The following is a 10,092-nucleotide window of genomic DNA, read 5'->3' as shown; positions in this document are numbered from 1 at the left end:
TCAAATTCTCGCAGCACCTTTTAATCATCTACCTGCTGGTAATTAACTAACATTAAGACTGTTGCAAAGAGTTGGACAGAACTGAGCAACTGAGAGCACGCGTGCATGCACACACACACACACACACACACACACACACACACATACACACGACTGCCTTTACAAACCAAAGGGAAATGGAGATTTCAAAATTATTCACTTATTTTTTATCAATGTATGCTGCCAAACTAGAGATTCTTGTCTCCAAAGGGTAGGTTTGAGGCAAAATTCCAACCCTTCCCCATAAAGTCGGTTGAATCATCTCTATTTACCACATCTGGGCTCTCCTCAGGATGGATTTAGAGACAGATTAATCTTTAAACATCAGATGCTGTTGAAACACAAAACAGCCTTTATTATCAAAGTTGCAAACTTCAAGCTTAAGCCTTTTAAGACCCAAGACCCTGTATCTTTGGAGAAAACATATGCAGAATGCATGTGCCTTAAAGTTATTGGGCCTTATTTTCCTTTTGTGCTAAGGGTTTTGAAATCAACAGGATTAAGTTACAGATAGTTGGGTTTTATCCAGATCTTTATTTTTGACTCTAAAAAGGGATTGAAGAAGGCTTTGATGAAATGGACATAGAATTAGTATTCAATAGGAGCTCAACTCCAGGGGAGAAGACTGATTTCGAGGAAATAGAACAGTGTATGTTGCTTGGTTTTCTGGCCCATGATGCCAATTCACAGATGTTTCAGCACATGGCACAAATAAAGGATATAGGAGTTTATAAAACGTATTGCTTGTGTGTGTGCTCAGTCATGTCCAACTCTTTGTGACCCCATGGATGGTAGCTCTTCAGGCTCCTCTGTCCATGGAATTCTCCAGGTAAGAATACTGGAGTGGGTTGCCATGTTCTTCTCCAGGAGATCTTCCCAACGCAGGAATCAAACCTGGGTGTCCTGCAATGCAGGCAGATTATTTGCCATCTGAGCTTCTAGGGAACCCCTTCTAAAACTTGGTATACGCCATTAAATTCATAAATCCTTTACAGTTATTAAAGAAATACCAAATAACATGAAGTTAGGATACATATTTCCCAAGCTTCAGGTTTTCAATTTAGCATCTCCTCTGGTTGCTTCATGCATGGACTATGTCAATATGCATAATAACATTAATCATTTGGCCATTCCTTTTAGAGGTTATGGAATCTACAGTATACTATGTGTATTTATAGAGAAGGAAAAGCACATCATAAAGTATGAGATAAAGCACTAGTGTTTACTAAGGTTTACTATACGCAAGGTTATTCTGCCTTGTAGGAATTTACAGTGCAGACTGGATTTAACACATAAACTTATACAAAGATAACTTCCACTACTAGGCATTCAGTAAGCCCTAAAGAAGTACTATAGCTAACAAATGCCAGAGGAATTTTTCACATAGCAGAGATCTCTATGGATGAGATGGACCAGGGAGGATTAATAAAAAGAGAATCTAAGCAAATAAAGAGGTGTGAGAATTAGAAAGGAGAAGATATTAACAAAAGGGGCCAGATACTAACACTTAGGGTTTATTCATAGGACAATTGGGAGACAGAGGGCGTGGAGGTGAAAAGACAAGCCTCGGAGGAGAGAAAGGCAGGAAATAGCATTATTTGAATTTATAGGAAAAAAATGTAGATCATTCACCATGTAATATTGAGCTTCAAGGAAACTTAGACATCATTTTCATGTCATTTGGGATGAGTCTTAACCTCTGCTTGCCTCAATTTCCTTGTATATAAGATGGAGTTAATAATAATAATAATAATAATAACACCATCTTCTAATGCATTAAACCAGTGGTCCCCAACCATTTTGGCACCAGGGACCAGTTTCATGGAAGACAATTTTTCCACGACCAGGGTTGGGCAGGGGTCGGGGGGGATCATTTCAGGATGACTCCAGCACATTACACTTATTGTACACTTTATTTCTATTATTATGACATCAGCCCCACCTCATCATCAGGCATTAGATCCCAGAGGGTGGGGACCCCTGCATTAAACAAATATTGGTTGTCCTCTCTGCCAGGTCCCTCAGCTTACATTTCATTTCATATACCGTCTCTGTGTTGACTCAATCAGTCTCAAGGTGTGATGTCTATGTAGTGAGAGTAGTACCCCCAATCCAGCCCCCAACCATGGCCTCTTTAAGAGATAAAAGGAGAAGCTGGAGTCAGTAAATCCTCCCCACTGGCTTGGAGTCGGGAAGAGACCCTGAGAAACAGGCAGTCAGTCCACCAAAGACATCACACCATTTACCTACCTCTGTCTTCAACTAAGGCTGGCCTTAGGAGGAGAGCATCATGGGGTCAGATCGGAGGAAACGGCCACCGGCACGTTCTTCTCCCTGCGGCCAGCCAGCTCTTGGACAGTTTGAGGTTCCTGATCAAATAGACCAAAGGCAGTGGATGCTTAGAAGACAGACTCCCATTTCTCAGCCTTCTCCATGGCCCTGACAGCAGTAAAATTACTCTCATTTTCCAAACTTGGCACCCTGTCAAGGGCCCCAACAAGAGAGAAGACTCCCCTTTGCCCATTTCTTTCGGAGCATCTTGATTTTTCATGAGGCCTCACTCTTCCCCGATGCACGTCAAGTCATAGACTCATGGAACCACTTCCTTGTGGCCCACTTCACTTTGTTTACTTAAAGATTGTTTTTGTGACTTTTTAAAAGCCATGCTTGCATCTGGGATGTGTAATTCTAAGTCAGAGAAAGACAGTTGTTATGTATTGTTTAAAATTTGTTTAATAAAAAGGAATTTCTTTGAAAACATCAGGCCAAGCTTATGATGTAAATTTACTGTCTGTAAATTTACAGTGTAGTGACAGAAACTATAACACAGTATGTTAATTGATCAGTGTTGCAAGAAACATCCACTACAGCAATGAAAGAGTATATGGTGTTTTGTTTAAACGATATTAACTCAAGATGAGAAATAAAATGTTTTCTTTGGGGTAATTTTCCCTTTTATGGTAATTTTTTTTCCCTTGGTCTGTCTATATTTGCTAACTTTTCCATAACAAATATAAACTCCTCACATAATTACAAAAAAAAAAGCAAGTAAGATATTGACAATATGACTTCAGACAATCCAGCAGGTGATCGTCGCCTGAAAATTTCATCTCTCAACACCAAAGCTCTTGTCCAGCCCTTCCTGCAGATTTAGAGAAGCTGAATTCAGGTGTGTTTCTGAAGCTGAACAAGCCCAAGTTCAGATGCAATAGACTTACCTCTTCCTAATCCATTTAACATATTATTGCTTAAGACTAATCCAAAATGAATCCTGGCCTTTGACTGTGCTCCTTTAGAAAAGGAAGGAGAAGCTCTGATGCACCGAGTCCACAGCCTAGATTTCCATATGGGCTCAGGAAAAAAGCTAGCAGGAGGCCGTGAGGTTTTGCATTAGGCTCAGATCTCAGGAGACCAGAGTTTGATCCCTGGGTTGGGAAGAGCCCCTGGAGAAGCAAATGGCAACCCCCTCCAGTATTCTTGCCTGGAAAATTCCATGGACAGAGGAGCCTGGCAGGCTACAGTCCATTGGGTCGCAAAGAGTCAGACACAAATGAGTGACTAACAATTTTACTTTTTTTTCCTTTACTTTCAAATGCTCCCTAAGACTTTGCTTAGTACAAAAGCAAATCCTGGGACTTGAGACCTAAGCTTCCCCCCAGCACTGGGGAAAACCCAGCTGGGTTATCCTCCAATCACCTCTTCAGTGACACATGTCCTGAGAATCTATGCTGACCATTGTAGGGAAGTGAAGTTGCTCAGTTGTGTCCTACTCTTTGAGACCCCATGGGCTGTAGCCTACCAAGTGCCTCCATCCATGGAATTTTCCAGGCAAGAGTACTGGAGTGGGTTGCCATTTCCTTCTCCAGGGGATCTTCCTGACCCAGGGATCAAACCCAGGTCTCCCGCATTGCAGGCAGACACTTTACCAACTGAGCCACCAGGGAAGCCCATGGTAGGGAAAGGCGGGCAGCAAACTCAGACCTCATTCTGAAGCCAAGGAACCTATGTCATAGAAGGGCAGGTAAAACATGAAATGGACCATAAGAAAACAGCCCCATGACACAAAGTCAGGCAGTCATCAGTACCATTCCCTGGTGATTCTGGGCCTTGTTCTACGCACTCGGTGGGATTGTTCCTCACTTTGAAGTTAGCCGCGACATGAGAGTGGCTGGCTAATTATATGCACATCACTTGGAAGTAGCAGCTTTAAGAACCAATGCATAACTGACTCTGCCCCCTTCCTCCCGCCACAGTGACTGCGTTATTGCAGTTACTGGAGGCTCTCACAGCCAAGGTCCCAGAATATGAACACTGGAGAGCAGAGTTCCTGCCAACCTGAGATGGACATGGAGGGTGAGCAAGAAATAAGCTGTGGTGGTTTTTAAAACAGTAAGACTTGGGTTTGGTTTTTTCGCCAACATAACCTAACTCATCCTGATTAATACACAGTTAATCGTCACACCAATTCTGTTAGTTATTCATTATCTCCATTTTACACTTTAGGAACTGAGCCATAAAGAAGAAAAGAAGCTTGCCCATGGCAGGTCAGATGGGGATAGTTCCATACCCTGATGCATTTTATATTTAAGGAAACTGAGTCTCATATATTCAGTGACCTGCCAAAGGTCACATAGACAATAAGTAAAAACAGGTCACAGGCAAACCTGTTCTCTTCACCATGCCTTATAGTAAGTGATTATGGCCAAACAATGGGTTTAACAAGAGATGGCCTAAGCAGGAATGATCTCTTGATCTCAGAGCTAACAGGGGTACCTTTAAAAAATAACCAGAATCTGAACTGGACTCAGAATGATCAAGTTTATTAAGCAGTGAAAAGGCAGGAGAAACAGCTTGAGGCCCAGGTAGAGATGTAGGAAGACCACTTGACAACACTGGATCCAGGTCCAGTTAAAGGAAAGCTGGAGAGGGGATTCTGAAAAAGCAGTCTGGGGACAGATTATACAAGTCCTTCCCTGCCATCCTTAGGAGTTCTGACTTATCTGCAGTCAACTGGGAGATGCTGGATGACTTAACGGAAGTGGTGGTTCAGTGTATTAACGTAGTATTTTTCAGCCATCAGTTGACACCAAGGTGAATAATTTTGCTAATAAATATTATTTTATAACACAAATTCCCCTGCCAAAGAAAATAAAACAAAAAAAATACCTCAAATACATTCCCATGCCCAAAGTTTAAAAAGGCAACCAGCAGCTACAGTGTCTGCTCTCAGAGACTGACTGTGTGCATCTTGGATCTTGGAACTGAGCAGGCAACTTCATCTCTCCTAAACACAACAACCTTTTCTTCCCTAGACTCTGACATGTTCAAGAATGAAGAATCAGGTCACCATTTCCTTTGAATACCAAAATTTCACAGCCTGACCATTCTCGTTCACTGTGGTCCACAGCACAGTTAGAAACAGGCGGTAAATTTTATCATCATTTCACTCAGACATTTGTCTCCTTACTACTTAAAAAAAATTAAACTTAACCTGGAATTCAAATGCTAGGAAAAATAAAATAGTTCTGGATTGCCAAGCAAGTTACCCAATATCCTTATTTTAAAATAACAACAGCAGCAGCCAGGGGATCTACTTAATTGGGGTAAAAGCATATTCTTTAAATTGTAAAATTCTTTGGAATACATCAGTTGCGGTTTAATGAGGTTTCCCTGTAATTCATTTTCACTGAGTTTATTATAAAAGAACATCTCCAATATTCCTACTTTTTAAGAATCCCATTGTTCTTATCTCTATCATGTTGTTTGTTATTGTTAGCTTATCACATTTTTTATTAAAGATAATTGCATTAGAATTGGTTACTGAGAAAGAGAATAGGAAAATCTTAAATTCTAGGAAGAAAAAGATTCTATCTAATAGCATTATTATTAATAAAGCATGCAACAAGGAAACCATAAAATATCCTGTTAATTAGAATTGCTCCCCAGGAAGAATTTTCCAAAGGATGTCATAGGCCTCAGTCATGACTGGTTCTTAAATTATATATGTTTACATGCACTGCGGTATTTTTTAAAGTTTACCAATAACCCAAATGCTCCGGGCACATGTACAAAAAAATAATTTTTACAATACCACAATCAAATCAGATTCTGTGGTTAAAAAAAGAAAAGCTAAACCTTAAACAACCCCATAAAAGAGGAGGAAAGAAAAAAATAACCCAGCTGGATAGTCATAGAATGCCAAACCAAAACTATATACTTTTGTCCCAGGCCCCAAATGTCAAAGAACCTGAGATGAAAACAACCACCAGGAAACCTCATGCCACCTTCTACCTTACACAGCCACACCATTGGCACACAGACCCCACACGTGGTGTTTCAGCAGTAACCATATGTATACATCTGGTCAACCACTTTTCAAGCATAGGAATGACCTATAGGTTTTATCTCATCTTTTCTGATGAGAGAGGCAACGTTCAGCTCTGAAACCACACCCCAGCCACTTCCTAGCCTCAAACCCGCTGGCCAGCAAAACCTTTGGGAAATGGGCCAAATGGCTATGGAAACTGTACAACTTCAATTTTCTTCTCCTTTGGTCCAGTCATTTACCAGAACTATAACCAAGTAACAAAATGCACTGGCTTGAGTTTCAGCATTTTTTGCTTCGCCTCTCCCACCCTCTGGTAGAGATGCTAAAGAACAGTAAACTCTCCAGACAATAACCTTGTTGCTTAGATAATCAAGAAATAACTGGGGCTTCTAGGGGCAACCTGGAAGCCACCCAGGTGGCTCAGACAGTAAAAAATCTGCCTGCAACACAGGAGATGCAGCTTCGATCCCTGGGTCAGGAAGATTCCCCTAGAGAAAGAAATGGCAACCCATTCCAGCATTCTTGCCTGGAGAATCCCATGGACAGAGGAGCCTGCCAGGCTACAGTCCCTGGAGTCGCAAAGAGTTGGACACGACGGAGCAACTTACACTTTCTTTCTGGGAGCCACCAAGAACATCAGCCCACAGGATCCTACAAGAACCACTGAGCTACAGCTAAGGCAGGATGTGAGACCCTGTGTGTAGGAGAACACACTCTGGTACTGGATACTGAAAGAATAGAATGCACACATTCTAAATGCCTACAGTCCTTTCAAATATCAGGTCGTGCTGTGTGTGGCATGTCATCAGAGTACCCTAGGGTTGAGGATACAGGGAAGCAGAGGCTGGGAGAAACAGTAAAGAAACCAGGTAATGGACAGCCTTCTTGCATCTACTTTTTCAAAGTCTAGGAAGAAAATGGCTACTTGACATGTACTCAATTCATATCATAATAAATACAATCATGCATATAAAGCTCTGACATAGCCTCTGACTTGGGAAGGTGAACTTGATTCATTCACTTCACAACTCTGACTGGACACCTACTACTTACTAGGCCATCTGTAGATTACCAGGATTACACCTGGGTTAGAGAATAAACAACCTATTTCTTGCCTTCAGCGGCCTCCTCAGCTCTGTGATGATAAAGGTCTTCCAGAACAAAACCAGAAACTAGAGAGGGGTGTAGAATATGCAACCATTCTACCAACCAAGAGTTCACCATCCCCCAGCATGAAGCCTCAATGACTCCAAAGAGAGTCTTGGCCAAGCTCCAAGGTTCTGTGAAATTCAATAAAAAGATGCTACTGAACAGAAAAAAGGAGAGACCATCACAGCACCATCTGACAGGTGCATGTCTCAGCATGCAAAACCATGTCTTTGTCAATTAACTAACACTCCTGAGAGTGGATGATAAATATTTATTTTCATATTTCATGATACTATACTACTTCAGAACCAGGAGAAACCTAAAAATATTAAATCCTTATTTTAGAAATGAGGCTCGGAGAAGTGAACATACAACTGCAAGTATGTGTTGCATGCGTGTGTGCTGAGTCCCTTCACTCATGTCTGACTCTCTGTGACCCCATGGACTGTAGCTCATTAGGCTCCTCTGTCCATGAAATTCTCCAGGCAAGAATACTGGAGTGGGGGTGCCCATTTCCCTTCTCCAGAGGATCTTCCCACCCCAGGGATCGAATCTGTGTCTCGTGTATCTCCTGCATTGCAGGCAGATTCTTTACCTGCTGTGCCATCAGGTAAGCCTTCAAGTATAAATGAAGCAAGTGCAAAATAAGGATAGCAGGGAAGGGAGACAGGAAGGGAAACAAATGGTATTTGCTGAGCTCTGAGCTCTCAGATCTTCTTAGACTATAAACATCTACTGCTCACAACCACATACCACAAAGTAGGTATTAGTATCTCTATTTTACAGATGAGGACATTGAGGCTCAAAGAGGTTAAGAAACTTGCCCCAAATCACCGAGCCAATCAGTGGGAAAACATGTTTGTTCAATAACTCATGGCACTATCATAGGCCACCTTGATCAAGCTGCTCGTTTTACAGCTGCCTCTTTGGAGTAGGAAACAGCTTACCATCCTTGGTAAATAAATTCCCCACTGTGGCTGACCTTGAATCTTGAGAACTGGTGTGATGGAAAAAAAAATGAAAACCCATTCACTAAAGTTTAGTGATCTTTCTTAATCTAGAAAAGCTGACATTGTTCAGAAAACCGTCTCCCCCATAGGCTATTCTTTACAAGGTTTTCTATATAGGTCTAATTTTCATCTTCACAGTCAACCTCGAAACTCACCACATGCAAGTATTCAGCTTCTAAACTACAAAATAATCAATCTCTATAACATTATTGTTCTTCAGCTGCCAGAAATCTCTTCGGAGGCCTTATCAGAAATTTTGGTAATCCTTCAAAACACCACCTGGCATCTTTTTCAAACCATTTTGTAACATCATCTCCAGTAACATCCCCCACGAATATCTCCTTCAATACTTGACTGAAAACCTTCACTACACATATGGGACTAGCTACAGATGAGTGGCTGTAAAATATTTAAGAGGTCACCATAAATGCAGAATGGAAACTGCTGCATATTCCAGTTCCTGAAGACAAAGTCTGTTTATAGGAATTATAGATTAAAAATATTAAAACAATTTGTGCATCACAGAGTACCTTCCTTTCAGTGATAACAGTCAACAACCAAAAAAAAAATTGCTGGTTAAAATCCACCTTAAAATATGTATCACGTTTAGATTTGAAAATACTTTCATCAAAGCAGGAAATGTTGAATTGTATTGAGGGGCGTTAGAAAGAAAAATCAATAGAGGGTAGCATAGATTTCGTACCTTCGCTACTATAAACAAGACTGCATCTCCAAACTCTTTTTTTTTTTTTTAATTTACAAACGTGTAGGGAGAATGAAGAAACTAGGGCTCATTTGTCTAGATTCTTAGCCTGTGCTGCAGTCACCAGCTAACTGTTTAAAAGTCCACTTCCTGTTGGTTTGGGAGGGAGAAGGGAAAGAGAAAGGGAACACACAGAAAACAGATGTGTAAATAAGTATTTATCAACACAAAATCTTGGCAAACCTTGATCTTTCTAGCGCCCTTGCACTGCATTTCCCAAGTTCCCCAGTTTCCCCAATCCCCAAAGAATTTACAGCCGGAAAGGAAGATAAAAACCTTTTACATTACAGGTTTGCCACAGTGTGAGGAAAGCTTCTTTTGGAGAGTTCTGATGCCTCTCCCTTAATCTAATATTAATAAATGTTTTTGACCCAAGGAATTCCTGCCAGAGAATGGGAGGAATAAAAGGTTCATTTAGCTGGTTTGTCCTGTCCTTGGACTTCCAGGCAGAATAAACAGCACCTTGTGACAAAGGCGGACCACAGGCTGGCGGAGCTCCAGGCAGACTCTGGGGGATGCAGTCTGTTTATCAGACAGCACATTGTCTTAACCAGGATGTGGTCGGCCTTTGTGACAAGAAGTATGCAAATGAGCTTCCCAGAGCCTTAGCACCCTGCCCCCCTCCACTTGCTCCCTCCGTAGGCCCAAGCCCACGGTGGCTGTCCTGAGAACAGAGCACAGAGTCATAGAAAGACGGGGGAAGAGGAAGCAGCCAGAATTAACCAGATTAGCCCCACAGAACTTTTCAAGAAACACACCACAAAGAATGTAACTCCAAACCGCCCTGCTTCCAAAAACACAAA

At 41.5% G+C, this 10,092-nt stretch overlaps 1 long non-coding RNA gene across 1 annotated transcript; it reads right to left on the bottom strand.

Moving 5' to 3' along the window:
- Window positions 1–297: 297 nt before the first annotated feature.
- Window positions 298–9,780, bottom strand: LOC102416336. The gene is made up of 3 exons (XR_006545606.1): window positions 9,566–9,780; window positions 2,290–2,408; window positions 298–942 (listed from the first exon to the last, which is right to left on the bottom strand). It is a non-coding gene; the product is annotated as an uncharacterized LOC102416336 (long non-coding RNA).
- Between the last annotated feature and the right edge of the window lie 312 nt (window positions 9,781–10,092).

Source organism: Bubalus bubalis, chromosome 17, assembly GCF_019923935.1.
Source record: "Bubalus bubalis isolate 160015118507 breed Murrah chromosome 17, NDDB_SH_1, whole genome shotgun sequence".
NCBI classification, from domain to species: domain Eukaryota; kingdom Metazoa; phylum Chordata; class Mammalia; order Artiodactyla; family Bovidae; genus Bubalus; species Bubalus bubalis.
This window is presented reverse-complemented; position numbering and strand designations above follow the sequence as displayed.